The following is a 21,978-nucleotide window of genomic DNA, read 5'->3' on the forward strand; positions in this document are numbered from 1 at the left end:
AAATACATATACCTCTTCTCTTTCCCTCCCCCCACCCATCATTTTTTTCGCTGTGCGCGCACATCACACCTCTGTTTATAGTTCTAATTTCAAGCGAAATTCCCCGACACCTCAACTCACGCCAGAAGAAAGGACCGCTTGCCGTACCTCATATTTTTTTATTCTACTATGTAAGATATCCTAATGACACTCTTATCACGTGGTGGACTATAAATGAATGCACAAAAAAATAGTAAGCAAAATTTTCTGGCGACGGAACTCACGCCAGCGGATTGTAACTTCGATCAGATGTATCATTTAATGCCCCGTTTGCAAAAAGACAGTGCAACACGAGGACTTCTTAGGAGGTTACCGATCCTAGTACTACTCTCGCCCAAGCATGCTTAACTGCATAGTTCGATGGGATCTTGTGCATTAGTGCTGGTATGATCGCACCCCTTCCATTCCGCATTGCGAATACATATACCCCTTCTCCTTTCCTCCCGTCTCCTGTCATTTTTTTCGCTGTGCACGCACACTGCATCTCTATTTCTAATTCTAATATCAAGAAAAATGCCCCAGCGCCTCGATTTATGCCCAGATTAAAAGACCACCCGCCGCACCTTTTTTTTTCGTTTTTCTACTATGTAAGATGCTCATAATGACTCTCTTATAACGTGGTGGATTATAAATGAGTGCACAAAAAAAAGAAAGCAAAATGCCTCGGCGCGGCAACTCACGCTTGCAAATGAACCAGCAGACTATGGCTCTGGTCGCGTGTAACATTTTGTGCCCCGTCCGCAAAAAGACGGGTGCAACACAAGCACTTCCTAGGAGGTCACTCATCTTAGTACTACTCTCGCCCGAACACGCTTAACTGCAGATTATGATGGGATACGATGCATTAGTGCTAATATGATCCCACCCGTCCTATTCCTCACTTCAAATACATATACCCTTCTCTTCCCCCCCCCCCAATCATTTGTTTCGCTCTGTGTGTAGATCGCACCTCTACTTCTAGTTGTAAAATCAAGCAAAATACCCCATTGCCTCGATTCACGTCCAGATGAACGGACCGCCCGCCGCACCTCTGTTTTGCTTGTTCTATTATTTACGATGCTTGTAATGACACTCTTATCACGTGGTGGAAAGTAAATGGATGCACAAATAATACTAAGAAAAAGACGGGTGCAACACGAGGACTTCTTAGGAGGTCACCCATCCTAGTACTACTCTCGCCCAAGAATACTTAACTGCGGAGTTCTAATGGGATCCAGTGCATTAGTGCTGGTATGATCGCACCAGTTTCATTTCGCGCTGCAAATACATACACTCCTTCTCCTTCCCTTCCCCTCCAGTCATTTGTCTCCTTGTGCGTGTACACTGTATCTCTCCTACTTGTTCTAATATCAAGTAAAATGCCCCGGCAACATGACTTATATTTGCGAATAAACCAGCAGACCATAGTTCCAGTCGCAAGTAAACTCGAACGACCCATCTGCAAAAAAATTGGTGCAACATGAGGACTTCATAAGAGGTCACCCATTCTAGTACTACTACTGCCCAAGCACACTTAACTGCGGAGTTCTAATAAGATATCCTAATGACACTCTTATCACGTGGTGGACTATAAATGAATGCACAAAAAAATAGTAAGCAAAATTTTCTGGCGACGGAACTCACGCCAGCGGATTGTAACTTCGATCAGATGTATCATTTAATGCCCCGTTTGCAAAAAGACAGTGCAACACGAGGACTTCTTAGGAGGTTACCGATCCTAGTACTACTATCGCCCAAGCATGCTTAACTGCATAGTTCGATGGGATCTTTGCATTAGTGCTGGTATGATCGCACCCCTTCCATTCCGCATTGCGAATACATATACCCCTTCTCCTTTCCTCCCGTCTCCTGTCATTTTTTTCGCTGTGCACGCACACTGCATCTCTATTTCTAATTCTAATATCAAGAAAAATGCCCCAGCGCCTCGATTTATGCCCAGATTAAAAGACCACCCGCCGCACCTTTTTTTTTCGTTTTTCTACTATGTAAGATGCTCATAATGACTCTCTTATAACGTGGTGGATTATAAATGAGTGCACAAAAAAAAGAAAGCAAAATGCCTCGGCGCGGCAACTCACGCTTGCAAATGAACCAGCAGACTATGGCTCTGGTCGCGTGTAACATTTTGTGCCCCGTCCGCAAAAAGACGGGTGCAACACAAGCACTTCCTAGGAGGTCACTCATCTTAGTACTACTCTCGCCCGAACACGCTTAACTGCAGATTATGATGGGATACGATGCATTAGTGCTAATATGATCCCACCCGTCCTATTCCTCACTTCAAATACATATACCCTTCTCTTCCCCCCCCCAATCATTTGTTTCGCTCTGTGTGTAGATCGCACCTCTACTTCTAGTTGTAAAATCAAGCAAAATACCCCATTGCCTCGATTCACGTCCAGATGAACGGACCGCCCGCCGCACCTCTGTTTTGCTTGTTCTATTATTTACGATGCTTGTAATGACACTCTTATCACGTGGTGGAAAGTAAATGGATGCACAAATAATACTAAGAAAAAGACGGGTGCAACACGAGGACTTCTTAGGAGGTCACCCATCCTAGTACTACTCTCGCCCAAGAATACTTAACTGCGGAGTTCTAATGGGATCCAGTGCATTAGTGCTGGTATGATCGCACCAGTTTCATTTCGCGCTGCAAATACATACACTCCTTCTCCTTCCCTTCCCCTCCAGTCATTTGTCTCCTTGTGCGTGTACACTGTATCTCTCCTACTTGTTCTAATATCAAGTAAAATGCCCCGGCAACATGACTTATATTTGCGAATAAACCAGCAGACCATAGTTCCAGTCGCAAGTAAACTCGAACGACCCATCTGCAAAAAAATTGGTGCAACATGAGGACTTCATAAGAGGTCACCCATTCTAGTACTACTACTGCCCAAGCACACTTAACTGCGGAGTTCTAATGGGATGTGGTGCATTAGTGCTGGTATGATAGCACTTGTTTCATTCTGCGTTGCAAATACAAACACTCCTTCTCCTTCCCTCCCCCCTCTTTTCATTTGTTTCTTTGTGCGTCCACACTGCACCTCTCATTCTCGTTCTAATATCAAGTAAAATGCCACGGCGCCGTGACTCACATTTGCAAATAAACAAGCAGACCATAGTTCCAGTTGCGCGTAACGTCGAATGACCCATCTATAAAAAAATTGGTGCAACACAAGGACTTCCCAGGAGGTCACCCATTCTAATATTACTCTCGCCCAAGCACACTTAACTACGGAGTTGTGATGGGATTCGGTGCATTAGTGCTGGTATGATCGCACATGTTTCATTCTGCGAAGCAAATACATGCACTCCTCCTTTCCTCCCCCCTCCCATCATTTGTTTCCTTGTGCGTGCATAATGCACCTCAAATTCTCATACTAATATCAAGTAAAATGCCCCGGCGCCGTGACTCACATTTACGAATAAACAAGCGAACCAAAGTTCTAGTCACGTGTAACGTCGAACGACCTATATGCAAAAAAATGGGTGCAACACGAGAACTTCCTAGGAGGTCACACATCCTAGTACTACTCTCCCCAAACACACTTAACTGCAGATTATGATGGGATACATTGCATTAGTGCTAGTATGATCCCACCCGTCCTATTCCTAACGTCAAATACATATACCCCTTCTCTTTCCCTCCCCCTTCCCATCATTTATTTCGCTGTGCAGGCATAGTGCATCTCTATTTCTAGTTCTAATATAGAGCAAAATGCCATATCGTTTCAACTCACGCCCAGAAGAACGGAGGCCCCTTGCGCCTTTTTTTTCATTGTTCTACTATGCAAGACTCTCATAATGAGACTCTTATCACGTGGTGGACTACAAATAAGTGCACGAAAAATATTAAGCAAAATGTTTCAACGTTGCTACTCATGCCAGTAGACTGTGGCTCCGATCGCTCGTAACGTTTGACGCCCCGTCTGTAAAAAGACGGGTGCAATAAGAGAACTTCCCAAGAGATCACCCATCCTAGTACTACTCTCGCCCAAGGACACTTAACTACAGAGTTCGATTGGATCCGGTGTATTAATGCTAGTATGATTGCACCCCTTCCATTCAGCACTACAAATACATATACCCCTTCTCCTTCCCTTCCCCCACCCGTCATTTTTTTCGCTGTGCGCGCACATCGCACCTCTTTTTATAGTTCTAATATCAAGCGAAATGCCCCGACACCTCGACTCACGCCAAAAGAAATGACCACCCACCGTACCTCATTTTTCTTTATTCTACTATGTAAGATGCTCGTAAAGACACTCTTATCACGTGGTAGACTATAAATGAATGCACAAAAAAATAGTAAGCAAAATTTTCTGTCAACGCGACTCACGCTAGTGGATTGTGGCTCCGATTACATTATTGTTTTACGCCGCATTTGCAAAAAGACAGTGCAACAAGAGGATTTCTAAGGAGGTTACCGATCCTAGTACTACTTTCGCCCAAACATGCTTAACTGCATAGTTTGATAGGATCCGGTGCATTAGTGCTGGTATGATAGCACCCCTTTCATTTTGCATTACAAATACATATACCCCTTCTCTTTTCCTCCCCTCTCCCATCATTTATTCCGCTATGCGCACACAATGCATCTCTGTTTCTTGTTCTAATATCAAGCAAAATTCCCCAGCGCCTCGACTTATGCCCAGATTAAAGGACCACCCGCCACACCTTTTTTTTCGTTATTCCACTATGTAAGATGCTCGTAATGACTCTTTTATTACGTGGTGGACTATAAATGAGTGCACACAAAAAAGTAAGCAAAATGCCCCAACGCGGCCACTCACATCGGCAAATGAACCAGCAGACTATGGCTCCGGTCGCGCGCAACGTTTGATGCCTTGTCCGCAAAAAGACAGGTGCAACACAAGCACTTCCTAAGAGGTCACTCATCCTAGTACTACTCTCGCCCAAAAACATTTAACTGCAAATTATGATGGAATGCGATACATTAGTGCTAGTATGATCCCACCCGTCCTATTCCTCATTTCCAATGCATATACCCCTTCTCTTTCCCTCCCCCCTCCCTTCATTTATTTCGCTCTTTGTGGACACCACACCTCTACTTCTAGTTGTAATATCAAGCAAAATGCCCCGTTGCGTGTAATGTCGAACGACCCATCTGCAAAAAAATAGGTGCAACATGAGTACTTCTCAAGAGGTAACCCATCCTAGTACTACTCTCGCCCAAGCACACATAACTGCAGAGTTTTGATGGGATCCGGTCCATTAGTGCTGGAATGATCACACCTGTTTGATTCTGCACTGCAAATACATACACTCCTTCTCCTTCCCTCCTCCCTTCTATCATTGTTTTCCTTGTGCGTGCACACTGCACCTCTCCTTCTCGTTCTAATATCAAGTAAAATGTCACGGCGCCGTGACTAACATTTGCGAATAAACCAGCGGACTATAGTTCTAGTCGCGCGTAACGTCGAACGACCCATCTGAAAAAGATGGGTGCAACATGAGTACTTCCCAGGAGGTCAACCATCCTAGTACTACTCTCGCCCAAGCACACATAACTGCGGAGTTTTAATGGGATCCGATGCATTAGTACTGGTATGATCGCTCCTATTTCATTTTGCGCTGCAAATATAAACACTCTTTCTCCTTCCCTCCCCCCTCCCGTCATTTGTTTTCTTGTGCGTGCATACTACACCTCTCCTTCTCGTTCTAATATCAAGTAAAATGTCCAGTCTCCGTGACTCACATTTGCGAATAAACCAGCGGATCATAATTCCAGTCGCGCGTAACGTCGAACGACCCATCTGCAAAAAAATGGGTGCAAGATGAGGACATCCTAGGAGGTCACCTATCCTAGTACTACTTTCGCCCAAGCACACTTAATATCGAAGTTCTGATGGGATTCGGTGCATAAGTGCTAGTATTATCGCACATATTTCTTTCCGTGCTACAAATACATACAGTCCTTCTCCTTCCCTCGCCCCTCCCATCATTTGTTTCCTTGTGCATGCATACTGCAACTCTCCTTTTAGTTCTAATATCAAGTAAAATGCCTCAGTGCCGAGACTCACATTTGTGAATAAACCAGCAGAACATAGTTCCAATCGTGCGTAACGTTGAACGACCCATCTACAAAAAAAATATGTGCAACACGAGTACTTCCCAGGAGGCCACCCATCATAGTACTACTCTCGCCCAGACACACATAATTGCAAAGTTCTGATGGGATCCGGTGCATCAGTGTTGGTATGATCTCACCTATTTCAATTTGCTTGCAAATACATACACTCCTTCTCCTTCCCTCTCCCTCCCGTAATTTGTTTCCTTGTGCGTGCACACTGCACCTCTCCTTCTCGTTCTAAAATCAAGTAAAATGCCCCGATGCCGTGACTCACATTTGTGAATAAACCAGCGGACCATAGTTCCAGTCGCGCATAACGTCAAACGACCTATCTGTAAAAAAATACATGCAACATGAGGACTTCCCAGGAAGTCACCCATCCTAGTACTACTCTCGCCCAAGCGCAATTAACTGCAGAGTTCTAATGGGATCCGGTGCATAAGTGCTAGTATGATCGTACATATTTCGTTTCACGCTACAAATAGACACACTCCTCCTTCCCTCCCCCTTCTTGCCATTTATTTCCTTGTGCGTGCACACTACACCTCTCTTTCTCGTTCTAATATCAAGTAAAATTCCTTAGCACCATGACTCACATTTACGAATAAACCAGCAGACCATAGTTCAAGTCACGCGTAACGTCGAACGAATCATCTATAAAAAAATAGGTGCAACAAAAGTACTTCCTAGGAGGTCACCCATCCTACTACTACTCTCACCGAAGCACACATAACTGCGGAGTTCTGATGGGATCCAGTGCATTAGTGCTGGTCTGATCGCAAATGTTTCATTCCGCGCTGCAAATACATACACACCTTCTCCTTCCCTCCACCCTCCCGTCATTTGTTTCCTTATGCGTGCACACAGCACCTTGACTCCGGAGTTCTGATGGAATTCGTTGAACTAGTGCTGGTATGATCCCTTCTAATTTTCGCTGTAAAGACATATACCACTTCTCCTTCCCTGGCCCTTCTCGTCATTTGTTTCGCTGTGCGCGTAAGTCACCTCTGCTTCTAGTTCTAATATCGAGCGAAATGCCCTGACACCTCAACTCATGCCCATATGAACGGATCACCCGCCGCACCTTATTTTTCGTTGTTGTACTATTAAGATGCTCGCAATGACACTTTCATCACATGATGGGCTTTACTTGAATGCACGAAATGTATTAAGCAAAATATTCTGGTGTAACGACTCATGCCGGTGGACTATGGCTCCAATTGCGCATAACGTTTAACACCCGATCCGTAAAAAGACAGGCGCAACACGAGGACTTCCCAAAAGATCACCCATCCTATTACTTCTCTCGCCAAAACACGCTCAACAACGGAGTTCGATGGGATCCGGTGCATTCGTCCTAGTATGATCACACCTCTTCTATTTTGCACTACAAATACATATACCCCTTCTCCTTCCCTCCCCCCAATTATTTGTTTCGCTATGCGCAAACACCGCACCTCTACTTATAGTTCTAATATAGAGCAAAATGCTCCGGCGCCTCGACTCACGCCCAGATTAATGGACTACCCTCTGTACCTCATTTTTCGTTATTCTACTATGTAAGATGCTCGTAATGACACTCTTATCACATGACGAACTATAAATGAATGCATGAAAAATATTAAGAAAAATGTCTTGGCATTGCGACTCACTCCGAGGGACAATGGCTTTGATCGCGCATAATGTTTAATGTCCTGTCAACAAAAAAAACGAGTGGAACATGAGAACTTTCCAGCAGGTCACCCATCCTAGTACTACTTCTGCCCAAACACACTTAACTACGAAATTCGATGGGATCCAGTGCATTAGTGGAGGTATGATCGCACCCCTTCAATTCCATGCTGCAAGTACATATACCCATTCTCCTTCCCTCACCCCTCCCGTCATTTGTTTCGTTGATTACACACACTACACCTCTGTTTCTAGTTATAATATCAAGCAAAATACCCCGACACCTCGACTCACGCCCAGATGAATGGATCTCTCGCTGTGCCTTATTTTTCATTATTATACTATGTAAGATACTCGTAGTGACACTCTTTATCACGTGGTGGACTATAAATGAATGCACGAAAAATATTAAGCAAACTTTTCAGGCTCCGCGACTCACACCAAAAGACTGTGGCTTCATTCGCACTTAACGTTTAACACCCCGTCTACAAAAGGACGAGTTCAACACGAGGACTTTCCAGGAGGTCACCGATCCTAGAACTAATCTCGCCCAAGCACGCTTGACTACAGAGTTCTGATGGTATCCTATGTATTAGTGTTTGTGTGATCGCAACTGTCCCATTTTCCACTGCAAATACATATAGCCCTTCTCCTTCCCTTCCCCCTCCCATCATTTATTTCGTTGTGCGGGCATACCGCTTCTCTGCTTCTAGTTGTAATATAGAGCGAAATGCCATGTCGCTTCGACTCACGCCCAGAAGAATGGAGGCCCCGTGCGCCTCTTTTTTTGTTGTTCTACTATATAAGACTCTCGTAATGAGACTCTTATCACATGGTGGACTACAAATAAGTGCACGTAAAATATTAAGCAAAATGTTTCAACATTGCTATTCATGTCGGCATACTGTGGCTCCGATCGCGCGTAACGTTTGATGCCCTGTCTACAAAAAGACGGGAGAACTTCCCAGGAGGTCACCCATCCTAGTATTACTCTCGTCCAAGCACGCTTAACTGCGAAGTTCGATGGGATCTGGTGTCTTAATGCTAGTATGATTGCACCCCTTCCATCCGCACTGCAAATACATATACCCATTCTCCTTCCCTCCTCCCACCTGTCATTTTTTTCGTTGTGCGCGCACACCGCACCTCTGTTTATAGTTCTAATATCAAGCGAAATGTCCCGACACCTCGACTCACGCCAGAAGAAAGGACCGCCCGCCATATCTCATTTTTCCTTATTCAACTATGTAAGATACTCGTAATGACACTCTTATCACGTGGTAGACTATAAATGGATGCACGAAAAAATAGTAAGCAAAATTTTCTAGTGACCCGACTCACGCTAGCAGATTGTGGCTTTGATCAAATGTATCGTTTTACGCCCCGTTTGTAAAAAGACAGTGCAACACGAGGACTTCTCAGGAGGTTAGCGATCCTAGTACTACTCTCGCCCAAGCATGCTTAACTACATAGTTCGATGGGATCCGGTGCATTAGTGCTGGTATGGTCATACCCCTTCCATTCTGCATTACAAATACATATACTCCTTTTCCTTTCCCCCCCTTTCCCGTCATTTTTTTCGCTGTGCGCACACACTGCATCTCTGTTTCTAATTTTAATATCAAGCAAAATGCCCCAGCGCCTCGACTTATGCCGAGATTAAAGGACCACCCGCCACACCTTTTTTTTCGTTATTCTACTATGTAAGATGCTCGTAATGACCCTCTTATCACGTGGTGGACTATAAATGAGTGCACAAAAAAAGGTAAGCAAAATGTCCTGGCGCGGCGACTCACGCCGACATATGAACCAGCAGATTATGGCTCCGGTCGCACATAACGTTTGATGCCCTGTTCGCAAAAAGACGGGTGCAACACAAGCACTTCCCAGGGGGTCACTCATCCTTGTACTACTCTCGCCCAAACACGCTTAACTGCAGATTATGATGGGATACGATGCATTAGTGCTAGTATGATCCCACCCGACCTATTCCTCACTTCAAATACATATACCCATTCTCTTTCCCTCCCCCCTCCCATCATTTGTTTCGCTCTATGTCGACACCACACCTCTACTTCTAGTTGTAATATCAAACAAAATGCCCCGTTGCCTCGACTCATGCCCAGATGAACGGACCGCCCGTAGCACCTCTGTTTTGTTTGTTTTATTATATACGATGCTCATAATGACACTCTTATCACGTGGTGGACTATAAATGGATGCACGAAAAATATTAAAAAAAGACAGGTGCAACACAAGAACTTCCCAGGAGGTTACCCATCCTAGTAATACTCTTGCCCAAGCACAACTAACTGCAGAGTTCTAATGGGATCCGATGCATTAGTGCTGGTATGATCGCACATGTTTCATTACGCACTACAAATACAAACACTTCTTCACCTTCCCTCCCCCCTCCCGTCATTTGTTTCCTTGTGCGTGCACAATGCACCTGTCATTCTCCTTCTAAAATCAAGTAAAATATCCCGACGCCGTGACTCACATTTACGAATAAACCAGCAGACCATAGTTCCATTCACGCATAACGTCGAGCGACCCATCTGCAAAAAAATGATTGCAACATGATTACTTCCCATGAGGCCACCCATCCTTGTACTACACTTGCCCAAGCAAACTTAAACGCAGAGTTCTGATGGGATCCATTGCATTAGTGCTGGTATGATCGCACCTCTTTCATTTCGCGCTGCACATATATACACTCCTTCTCATTCCCTCCCCCCTCACGTCATTTGTTTCCTTATGCATGCACACTGCATCTCTCCTTCTTGTTCTAATATCAAGTAAAATGCCTTGGCACTGTGACTAATATTTGCGAATAAACCAGTGGATCATAGTTCCGGTCGCACGTAACGTCGAACGACCAATCTGTAAAAAAATGGGTGCAACACGAGTACCTCCCAGGAGGTAACCCATCCTAGTACTACTCTCGCCCAAGCACACTTAACACCGGAGTTCTGATGGGATCTGGTTCATTAGTGCTGGTATGATCACACCTCTTTCATTCCGTGCTGCAAATACATACACTCCTTCTCCTTCCCTCCCTCCTCTCGTCGTTTGTTTCCTTGTGCGTGCATACTGCACCTCTCCTTCTCGTTCTAATATCAAGTAAAATGCTCCAGTGTCGTGACTCACATTTGCAAATAAACCAGTAGACTATAGTTCCAGTCGCGCATAACATTGAACGCCCCATCTGAAAAAAATAGGTGCAACACGAGGACTTCTCAAGAGGCCACCACTCCTAGTATTACACTCACCCAAGCACATTCAATTGCGGAGTTCTGATGGGATCCGGTGAATTAGTGATGGTAAATTTCAGAATCTCCCTGTCGAATGGCCTGTTCTCCCCAGTCGGAATAGGCGGGTCAATTCATTCCCTTATAACCATACTTTAGAGTTTCCTACCTCATACGGCTCGACAGTCAATTCTTTTGGTGTCCCTTTTTTTAACCTACATATATAATTGAATAAGATTTCTCATAGATATCCTTAATTTTCTCAAGTTAACCAAAATGGATTTATTACATGAGTTTCAAACTTGAATTTTTGATTAAATTAATATAATAATAAGTTTTAGCTTATCTTTTCTCCCACCTTCAGAAAATAAATAAATAAATAAAGTATAAGCATTTCGACTATTTTTAGAATTTTCTGAAAGGTGACTATCTCGATTTCGTTTTCATATAGAAATTTATATAGAATCTTTAAAAAAGAGTTTTCTTCATAAAAAGACCTACTGTCTTTAGGATCTGATGCTACACTGCTGCTCAATACCTTAAGGGATCGACTCTATTACATAAGTTGATTCCACCTTTTTCATTCTGCGCTGCAAATACATACACTCCTTCTTATTCCCTCCCACCTCCCGTCATTTGTTTCCTTGTGCGTGCACACTGCACCTCTCCTTGTCGTTCTAATATCAAGTAAAATACTCCGGCATCGTGACTCACATTTGCGAATAAACCAGCGGATAATAGTTCTAGCTGCGCGTAAGGTCGAACGACCCATGTGCAAAAAGATGGATACAACACGAGAACTTCCCAGAGGTCACCCATCCTAGTACTACTCTCACCTAAGCACACTTAACTGTGTAGTTCTGATGGGATCTGAAAAATTAGTGACGGTATAATGGTACCTGTCTCATTTTGCTCTGCAAATACATACACTCCTTCTCCTTTCCTCCCCCTTCCCGTCATTTGCTTCCTTGTGCGTGCACACTGCACCTCTCCTTCTCGTTCTAATATCAAGTAAAATGCCTCGACGCCGTGACTAATATTTGCGAATAAACCAGCTGATAATAGTTCCAGCCGCGAGTAACGTCGAACGCCCCGTCTGAAAAAATTAAGTGCAACACAAGGACTTCCCAGGAGGTCACCACTTCTAGTACTACACTCACCCAAGCACATTTAATTGCGGAGTTGTGATGGGATCCGATGAATTAGTGATCATATAATGGCACTTGTTTCATTATGCGCTCCGAATGCATACATTCCTTCTCCTTCCCTCCCCTGTCCCGTCATTTATTTCCTTGTGCGTGCACACTTCACCTCTCCTTCTCGTTCTAATTTCAAGTAAAATGCTCCGGCGCCGTGACTCACATTTGCGATTAAACCAGCAGACCATACTTTCTGTCGCGCATAACGTCGAATGACCCATCTCGACTCATGCCCATCGAACGGATCGCCTGCTGCCTCTCGTTTTTTATTTTTTTGCTATTTAAGATGCTCGGAATGACACTTTCATCACGTGATGGGCTTTAATTGAATGCTGGAAAAATATTAAGAAAAATGCTCCGGTGCCGTGACTCACGTTTACAAATAAACCGGCGGACTATCGCTTTGGTCCAGTTGACTGTTTAACGCCCCGTTTGTAAAAAAAAGGGTGCAACACGAGAACTTCTCAGGAGATCACCCATCTTAATACTACTATCGCCCAAGCACGCTTAACTACGGAGTTTAGATGGGATCCGGTGAACTAGTGCTGTTATGATCGAACCCATTCTAGTTTGCACCTCAAGTCATATAACCCTTCTCCTTCCCTCTCCCCTCCCGTCATTTGTTTCGCTGTTCGTGCACCTCACCTTTGCATCTAATTCTAATATCAAGCGAAATACCCCGGCGTACACCTCCACTATTCTCATACGAACGGATAGCGCCGCACCTCATTTTTTGTTGTTCTACTATGTAATATGCTCGCAGACACTCTTATCACGTGATGGGCTTTAATTGAATGCGCGAAAAATATTAAACAAAATGCCCCGATTCGGTTACTTACATTTGCGAATGAACCGGTGGACCATCGCTCTGGTCCCCCGTAACGTTTAACGCCCAGTCTGAAAAAAGAAGGATGCAACACGAGAGCCGAGAGCTTCCCAGGAGGCACCCATCCTAGTACTACTCTCGCCCAAGCACGCATAACTGCAGAGTTATGATGGGATCCGATGAACTAGTGCTGGTATGATCGCACCCTTTCTTGTTTGCGCTGCAAATACATATGCCCCTTCTCCTTCCCTCTCCCCTCCCGTCATTTGATTCGTTGTGTGCGCACCTCACCTCTTCTTCTAATTCTAATATTAAGCGAAATGCCCCGGCGCCTCGACTGATGCCCATATGAACGGATCGCCCACCGCACCTCGTTTTTTGTTGTTATATTATGTAAGGTGCTCGCAATGACACTCTTATCACGTGACTGGTTTTAATAGAATGTGCAAACAATATTAAGCAAAATGCCCTGGTGGACCGTCGCTCCGGTCCCACGTAACATTTAATGCCCCATCTATAGAAAGAAGGGTGCAACAAGAGCACTTCCCAGAAGGTCATGCATCCTAGTACTACTCTCGCCCAAGAACGCTTGACTGCGGAGTTCTGATGGGATCCAATGAACTAGTGCTGGTATGATCGCAATCATTTTGGTTTGCGCCGCAAATACATATAAGCCTTCCCCTTCCCTCTCCCTTCCCATCATTTATTTCGCTGTGAGCGCAACTCACCTCTGCTTCTAGTTGTAATATCGAGCGAAATGCCTCGTCACCTTGACTCATGTCTATATGAAACACCCGTCGACCTCCTTTTTTATTGCTCTACTATGTAAGATGCTCGCAATAACACTTTCAACACGTGATGGGCTTTAATTGAATGTATGAAAAATATTAAGCAAAATGTCCCGACGCCGTGACTCACGTTTATGAATGAACCGCCGGATCGTTGCTCTGGTCCCGTATAACATTTAATGCCTCGTCTACAAAAAGAATGGTGTAACACGAGTACTTCCTAAGAGGTCACCCATCCTACTACTACTCTCGCCCAAGCACGCTTGACTACGGAGTTCTGATGGGATCCGGTAAACTAGTGCTGGTATGATCGCACCCCTTCTAATTTGCGCCACAAAGACATATACCACTTCTCATTTCCTCTCCCGTCCTGTCATTTATTTCACTATGCGTGCAACACGAGTGCTTCCCAAGAGGTCACCCATTGTAGAACTACTCTCGCCCAAGCACGCTTAACTGCAGAGTTCTGATGGATCCCATGAACTAGTGTTGTTATGATTGCACCCCTTCTAATTTGTGCCACAAAGACATATCCCTTCTCCTTCCCTCTCCATTCCCGTCATTTGTTTCTCTGTGCGCGAAACACACCTCTTTTTCTAGTTGCAATATCGAGCAAAATGCCCCGGTGTCTCGACTCATGTCTATATGAACGGAACACCCGCCACACCTCGTTTTTTGTTGTTCTACTATGTAAGATGCTCGTAATAATAATCTTATCACGTGGTGGGCTATAATTGAATGCACGAATAATATTAAGCAAAATACTCCGGCGTCGTGACTCATGTTTGCGAATTAACCGGCGACTGTCGCTCTAGTCCCCCATAACATTTAACGCCCAATCTGTAAAAAGAAGGGTGCAACATGAGAACTTCCTAGGAGATCACCCATCCTAGTACTACTCTTTCACAAGCACAATTAACTACGAAGTTCAATGGGATCTGATGCATTAGTGCTGCTATGATCGCACCCCTTCCATTCCGTACTGCAAATACATATACCACTTCTCCTTCCCTCTCCCCTCTAATCACTTATTTTGTTGTGCGCGCACGCCGCACCTCTGTTTCTAGTTCTAATATCAAGCGAAATGCCAAGGCATCTAGACTCATGCCCAGATGAACAGACTGCCCGCCACAACTCTATTTTCATTGTTCTACTACGTAAGATAATCATAATGACATTCTTATCTCGTGATGGACTATAAATGAATGCATGAAAAATATTAAGCAAAATGTCCCAATGCCGCGACTCACATTGGCGGACTATTGTTCCGGTCACGCGTAATATTTAACGCCTCGTCCATAAAAAGACGGGTGGAACACGAGGACTTCGCAGGAGGTCACCCATCCTAATACTGCTTTCACCAGAGCACGTTTAACTGCGGAGTTCAACTGGATCTGATGCATTAGTGTTGGTATGATTGCACCCCTTCCATTTCGTGCTGCAAATACATATACACCTTCTCTTTTCCTCCCCCCTCCCGTCATTTGTTTTGCTGTGCATGCACACAACACCTCTGTTTCTAGTTCTAATATCAAGGGAAATGTCTGGGCACCTCGACTCACGCCATGATAAATGGACCACCTGTCGTACCTCATTTTTCATTGTTCTACTATGTAAGATGCTCGTAATGACACTCTTATCATGTGGTGGACTATAAATGAATGCACGAAAAATATTAAATAAAATATTCTGGCGCCACGACTCATGTCGGCAGACTATGGCTTCTATTGCGCATAACGTTTAACACCCCATCCGTAAAAAGATGGACGCAACACGAGGACTTCCCAAAAGATCACCCATCCTAGTACTACTCTCGCCAAAACACGCTCAACTATGGAGTTTGATGGGATTCGGTGCATTAGTGCTAGTATGATTGCACCTCTTCTATTTTACGCTATAAATACATATACCCCTTCTCCCTCCCTCCCCCCCTATTATTTGTTTCGTTATGCGCGAACACCGTACCTCTACTTATAGTTTTAATATAGAGCAAAATCCTCCAGGGCCTCGACTCATTCCCAGATTAACGGACTACCCCCTGCACCTCATTTTTCTTTATTCTGCTATGTAAGATGCTCGTAATTACATTTTTATCATGTGGCGAACTATAAATGATCGCACAAAAAATATTAAGAAAAATGTCTTAGCGTTGCGACTTACTCCGAGGGACAATTGCTTTGATCGCGCATAATGTTTAACCTCCCGTTAGCAAAAAAACGAGTGGAACATTAGAACTTTCCAGGAGGTCACCCATCCAAGTACTACTACCGCCCAAACACACTTAAGTATGAAATTTGATGGGATCCAGTGCATTAGTGCAGGTATGATCGCACCCCTTTAATTCTACGTTGTAAGTACATATACCCTTTCTCCTTCCCTCCCCCCTCCCATCATTTACTTCGTTTTGCGCACACACCACACCTCTGTTTCTAGTTCTAACATCAAGCGAAATACCCCAGCACCTCGACTCACGCCCAGATGAATGGATCGCCCACCGTACCTCCTTTCTCATTGTTATACTATGTAAGATACTCGTAATGACACTCTTATCACGTGGTGGACTATAAATGAATGCACGAAAAATATTAAGCAAAATTTTTAGGCCCCGCGACCCACACCGGTAGACTGTGGCTTCGATCGCACTTAACGTTTAACACCCTGTCTACAAAAAGATGGGTTCAACACTAGGACTTTCCAAGAGGTCACCCGTCCTAATACTACTCTCGCCCAAGCACACTTTACTGCGAAGTTCTGATGGGATCCGGTGAATTAGTGCTGGTATGATCGCACCTGTCCTCCCGTCATTTCTTTTCTTATGCGTGCACACTGCACATCTCTTTCTTGTTCTAATATTAAGTAAAATGTGCTGGCGCCGTGAGTCACATTTGCAAATAAACCAGCGGACAATAGTTCTAGTCGCACGTAACGTCGAATGATCCATTTGAAAAAAAATGGGTGCAACACGAGGACTTCCAAGGAGATCACCTGTCCTAGTACTACTCTCGCCCAAGAAAACGTAACTGTGAAGTTCTAATGGGATCTGGTGCATTAGTGATGGTATGATCGCACCTGTTTACTTCCGTGCTGCAAATACATACACTCTTTCTCCTTCCCTCCCCCCTCCCGTCATTTATTTTTTTTTGTGTGTACACTGCACCTCTCCTTCTCGTTCTAATATCAAGTAAAATACCCTGGCGCCGTGACTCACATTTACGAATAAACCAGCAGACAATAGTTCTAATCGCGCGTAACGTCGAATAATCCATTTGAAAAAAAAGAGGTGCAATACGAGGACTTCCCAGGAGGTCGCCCGTCCTAGTACTACTCTCGCCCAAGCACACTTCACTGTGAAGTTCTGATGGGATCCGGTGCATTAGTGCTGGTACTATTGCACCTGTTTGCTTACATACTGTAAATACATACACTCCTTCTCCTTCCCTCCCCCCTCCCATCATTTGTTTCCTCGTGCGTGCACATTGCACATCTCCTTCTCGTTCTAATATCAATTAAGATGCCACGTCGCCGTGACTAACATATGCATATAAACTAGCAGACCATAGTTCCAGTCGCGTGTAACGTTGAACGACCCATCTTCAAAAAATGCATTCAACACGAGGACTTCCCAGGAGGTCACCCATCCTAGTACTACTCTCACCCAAGTACACTTAAGTACAGTGTTCTGATAGGATCCGGTGCATTAGTGCTGGTATTATCGCAACTGTTTCATTCGCACTGCAAATATATACACTCATTCTCCTTCCCTCCCCCCTCCCGTCGTTTGTTTCCTTGTGCGTGCACACTGCACCTCTCCTTCTCGTTCTAATATCAAGTAAAATGCTCTGGTGCCGTGACTCACATTTGTGAATAAACCAGCGGACCATAGATCCAGTCGCTGTAACTCGAATAACCCATCTGCAAAAAAATGGGTGCAACACAAAAACTTCCCAGGAGGTCACCCATCCTAGTACTACTCTAGGCCAAGGACACTTAACTGCGGAATTATAATGAGATCCTGATCATTAGTGCTGATATGATCGCACATCTTTCATTCCGCGCTGCAAATACATACACTCCTTCTCCTTCCATACCCCTCCTGTCATTTATTTTCTTGTGTGTGCACACTGCACCTCTCCTTCTCATTCTAATATCAAGTAAAATGCCCCGGCGCCGTGCCTCACATTTGCGAATAAACCAGCGGACCATAGTTCCAGTCGTGCATAACGTCGAACGACCCATCTGCAAAAAAATGGGTGCAACACGAGAACTTCCCAGGAGGTCACCCATTCTAGTACTACTCTTGCCCAAGCACACATAACTGCGAACTTCTGATGGGATCCGGTGCATTAGTGCCGGTATGATCGCACTTGTTTTATTCCGTGCTGCAAATACATACACTCCTTCTCCTTCCCTCCCCCCTCCTGTCATTTGTTTATGTGTGCGTGTACGCGCCGTGACTCAAATTTGTGAATAAACCAGCGGACAATAGTTCTAGTCGCGCGTAACGTCGAACGATCCATTTGAAAAAAAATGGGTACAACACGAGAACTTCCCAAGACGTCACCCATCCTAGTACTACTCTCGTCAAAGCACACTTAACTGAGGAATTGTAATGGGATCCGCTGCATTAGTGCTTTTATGATCGCACCTATTTGCTTTCGCCCTATAAATACATACACTCCTTCTCCTTCCCTCCACCCTCTCGTCATTTGATTCCTTGTGCATGTACACTTAACCTCTCCTTCTCGTTCTAATATCAATTAAAATGCCCCTGCGCCGTGAGTAACATTTGCGTATAAACCGGCGGACCATAGTTCTAGTCACGCGTAATGTCGAACGGCCCATCTGCAAAAAATTAGATTCAACATAAAATTTTCCAGAAGGTCACCCATCCTAGTACTACTCTTGCCCAGGCACACTTAACTATGGTGTTCTGATGGGATCCGATGCATTAGTGCTGGTATGATCGAACCTTTTTGTTTTTGCACTGCAAATACATACACTCCTTCTCCTTCCCTCCCCCCTCCTGTCATTTGTTTCCTTGTGCGTGTACACTGCACCTGTCATTCTCGTTCTAATATAATTTTAAAATACCCCAGCGCCGTGACTCACAGTCGTGTATAAACCAGCGGACCATACCTCCAATCGCGCGTAACGTCGAACGACCCATCTGAAAAAAAAATGGGTGCAACACAAGGACTTCCCAAGAGGTCACCCATCAGAGTACTACTCTCGCCCAAGCACACTTATGCGAAGTTCTGATGGAATCTGGTGCATTAGTGATGGTATGATCGCTCCTGTTTCATTTCGCGCTGCAAATACATACACTCGTTCTCCTTCCCTCCCCCTCCCCCCATTTGTTTTCTTGTCCGTGCACACTGCACGTCTCCTTCTCGTTCTAATATCAAGTAAAATGCCCTAGCGTCATGACTCACATTTGCGACTAAACCAGCAGACCATAGTTCGAGTCGCGCATAACGTCGAACGACCCTTCTGCAAAAAAATAGATGCAACACGAGGACTTCCAAGGAGGTCACCACTCCTAGTACTGCACTCGCCCAAGCACACTTAACTGCGGAGCTCTAATGGGATCCGGTGAATTAGTGATGGTATAATGGCATATGTTTCATTCCACGCTTCAAATACAAACACTAATTCTCGTTCCCTCCACCCTCCCCTCATTTGTTTCCTTGTGCGTGCACACTACATCTCCCCTTCTCGTTCTAATACAAGTAAAATGCCTCAGCGCCGTGACTCATATTTATAAATCAACCAGCAGACCATAGTTCCCATTTCTTGTACTACACTCGCCCAAGCACATTTAACTGCGGAGTTTTGATGGGATCCGGTGAATTAGTGATGGTATAATGGAACCTGTTTCATTCTGTGCGGCAAATACATACACTCCTTCTCCTTCCCTCCCCCCTCCCGTCATTTGTTTACTTGTGCGTGCACACTGCACCTCTCCTTCTCGTTTTAATATCAAGTAAAATGCCCCGACGCCGTGACTCACATTTGCGAATAAACCAGCAGACTATAATTCCAGTCGCGCGTAACATCGAACGACCTATCTCGACTCATACCCATATGAACGGATCGCCCACCGCCTCTCGTTTTTTGTTGTTCAACTATTTAAGATGCTGGCAATGACACTCTCATCTCGTGATGGGCTTTAATTGAATGCTGGAAAAATATTAAGAAAAATGCTCTGCTGCCGTGACTCATGTTTGCAAATGAATCGGCAGACCATCCCTCCGTTCTAGTTGAATGTTTGACGCTCCGTCTGCAAAACGAAGGGTGCAACATGAGGACTTCCCTTGAGGTCACCACTCCTAGTGCTACACTCGCTCAAGCACATTTAACTGCGGAGTTCTGATGGGATCTGGTGAATTAGTGATGGTATTATGGCACCTGTTTCCTTCTGCACTGCAAATACATACGCTCCTTCTCCTTCCCTCCCCCCTCCTGTCATTTGTTTCCTTGTGCGTGCACACTGCACCTCTCCTTCTCGTTCTAATATCAAGTAAAATGTCACAACGCCATGACTCACATTTGCAAATAAACCAGCGGACCATAGTTTCAATCGCGCATAACATCGAACGACCCATCTGCCAAAACATGGGTGATACACGAAGACTTTCCAGGAGGTCACCCATCCTACTACTACTCTCGCCCAAACACATTTAACTGTGGAGTTTCTATGGGATCCGTTACATTAGTGCTAGTACGACCGCACCTGTCTCATTCCGCACTGCAAATATATACATTCCTTCTCCTTCTCCTTCTCTATCCCCTCTCGTATTTGTTTTCTTGTGCGTGCACACTGCACATCTCCTTCTCGTTCTAATATCAAGTAGAATGCATCGGCGCCGTGACTCACATTTACAAATAAACCAGCGGAGCATAGTTCTAGTCACGCGTAATGTCGAACGCTCCATCTGAAAATAATAGGTGCAACATGAGGACTTCCCAGGAGGTCACCACTCCTACTACTACACTCACCCAAACACATTTAACTGCGGAGTTCGGATGGGATCCGGTGAATTAGTGATGGTGTAATGGCACATGTTTCATTCTGCACTGCAAATACATACACTCCTTCTCCTTCTCTCCCCCCTCCCATCATTTGTTTTCTTGTGCGTGCACACTGTACCTTTCCTTCTCGTTCTAATATCAAGTAAAATGCCTCAGCGCCATGACTCACATTTGCGAATAAACCAGCGGACCAAAGTTCCAGTCGCACGTAACGTCGAACGACCCAACTTGACTCATGCCCATATGAACAGATCGCCTACCGCCTCTCATTTTTTGTTGTTTTACTATTTAAGATGCTCGCAATTACACTCTCATCATGTGATCGGCTTTAATTGAATGCTGAAAAAATATTAAGAAAAATGCTCTGGTGCCGTGACTCACGTTTGAAAATGAATCGGCGGACCATCACTCCGGTCCAGTTGAATGTTTAATGCCCCGTCTGCAAAAAGAAGGATGCAACACGAGAACTTCCTAGTAGATCACCCATCCTAGTACTACTCTCGTCCAAGCACACTTAACTACGAAGTTCAGATGAGATCCGGTGAACTAGTGTTGGTACGATCGCACCCATTCTAGTTTGCACCGCAAGTACATATACCCCTTCTCCTTCCCTCTCCGCTCCCATCATTTGTTTTGATGTGCGCGAACCTCACCTCTGCATCTAATTTTAATATCAAGCGAAATACCCCGGCGCCTCCACTCACGCCCATATGAATGGATAGTGTCGTACCTCGTTTTTTGTTGTTCTACTATGTAATATACTCGTAGACACTCTTATCATGTGATGAGCTTTAATTGAATGCGCAAAAAATATTAAACAAAATGCCTCGGCGCCGTTAATCACGTTTACAAATGAACCGGTGGACCGTCGCTCTGGTCCTGCGTAACGTTTAATGGCCAGTTTAAAAAAAAAGGATGCAACACGAGAGCCGAGAGCTTCCCAAGAGGTAACCCATCCTAGTACTACTCTCGCCCAAACACGCATAACTACAGAGTTCTGATGGGATCCAGTGCACAAATGCTGGTATGATCGCATGCTTTCTTATTTGCGCTGCAAATACATATACCCCTT

General features: G+C 44.7%; 21 pseudogenes; all 21 read right to left on the minus strand.

Annotated features, from left to right (window-relative positions):
* Positions 1–319: 319 nt before the first annotated feature.
* Positions 320–437, minus strand: LOC148255308 (5S ribosomal RNA; annotated as a pseudogene).
* Positions 438–1,164: 727 nt separating this feature from the next.
* Positions 1,165–1,283, minus strand: LOC148255309 (5S ribosomal RNA; annotated as a pseudogene).
* Positions 1,284–2,560: 1,277 nt separating this feature from the next.
* Positions 2,561–2,679, minus strand: LOC148255310 (5S ribosomal RNA; annotated as a pseudogene).
* A 530-nt stretch (positions 2,680–3,209) lies between these two features.
* On the minus strand, positions 3,210–3,328 carry LOC148255311 (5S ribosomal RNA; annotated as a pseudogene).
* A 657-nt stretch (positions 3,329–3,985) lies between these two features.
* LOC148255312 (5S ribosomal RNA) lies at positions 3,986–4,103 on the minus strand (annotated as a pseudogene).
* Positions 4,104–5,184: 1,081 nt separating this feature from the next.
* On the minus strand, positions 5,185–5,303 carry LOC148255313 (5S ribosomal RNA; annotated as a pseudogene).
* Positions 5,304–5,508: 205 nt separating this feature from the next.
* LOC148255314 (5S ribosomal RNA) lies at positions 5,509–5,627 on the minus strand (annotated as a pseudogene).
* A 532-nt stretch (positions 5,628–6,159) lies between these two features.
* On the minus strand, positions 6,160–6,278 carry LOC148255315 (5S ribosomal RNA; annotated as a pseudogene).
* Positions 6,279–6,482: 204 nt separating this feature from the next.
* On the minus strand, positions 6,483–6,601 carry LOC148255316 (5S ribosomal RNA; annotated as a pseudogene).
* Positions 6,602–7,395: 794 nt separating this feature from the next.
* Positions 7,396–7,513, minus strand: LOC148255317 (5S ribosomal RNA; annotated as a pseudogene).
* Positions 7,514–10,054: 2,541 nt separating this feature from the next.
* On the minus strand, positions 10,055–10,173 carry LOC148255318 (5S ribosomal RNA; annotated as a pseudogene).
* Positions 10,174–10,704: 531 nt separating this feature from the next.
* Positions 10,705–10,823, minus strand: LOC148255319 (5S ribosomal RNA; annotated as a pseudogene).
* A 1,880-nt stretch (positions 10,824–12,703) lies between these two features.
* LOC148255320 (5S ribosomal RNA) lies at positions 12,704–12,822 on the minus strand (annotated as a pseudogene).
* Positions 12,823–14,073: 1,251 nt separating this feature from the next.
* LOC148255321 (5S ribosomal RNA) lies at positions 14,074–14,192 on the minus strand (annotated as a pseudogene).
* A 2,355-nt stretch (positions 14,193–16,547) lies between these two features.
* LOC148255322 (5S ribosomal RNA) lies at positions 16,548–16,666 on the minus strand (annotated as a pseudogene).
* A 485-nt stretch (positions 16,667–17,151) lies between these two features.
* LOC148255323 (5S ribosomal RNA) lies at positions 17,152–17,270 on the minus strand (annotated as a pseudogene).
* An 851-nt stretch (positions 17,271–18,121) lies between these two features.
* Positions 18,122–18,240, minus strand: LOC148255324 (5S ribosomal RNA; annotated as a pseudogene).
* Positions 18,241–18,727: 487 nt separating this feature from the next.
* On the minus strand, positions 18,728–18,845 carry LOC148255325 (5S ribosomal RNA; annotated as a pseudogene).
* Positions 18,846–20,819: 1,974 nt separating this feature from the next.
* LOC148255326 (5S ribosomal RNA) lies at positions 20,820–20,938 on the minus strand (annotated as a pseudogene).
* A 418-nt stretch (positions 20,939–21,356) lies between these two features.
* Positions 21,357–21,475, minus strand: LOC148255327 (5S ribosomal RNA; annotated as a pseudogene).
* A 350-nt stretch (positions 21,476–21,825) lies between these two features.
* On the minus strand, positions 21,826–21,944 carry LOC148255328 (5S ribosomal RNA; annotated as a pseudogene).
* Between the last annotated feature and the right edge of the window lie 34 nt (positions 21,945–21,978).

The sequence above is a fragment of the Carica papaya genome, chromosome 5 (assembly GCF_054855325.1).
Source record: "Carica papaya isolate Zhongbai chromosome 5, ASM5485532v1, whole genome shotgun sequence".
NCBI classification, from domain to species: domain Eukaryota; kingdom Viridiplantae; phylum Streptophyta; class Magnoliopsida; order Brassicales; family Caricaceae; genus Carica; species Carica papaya.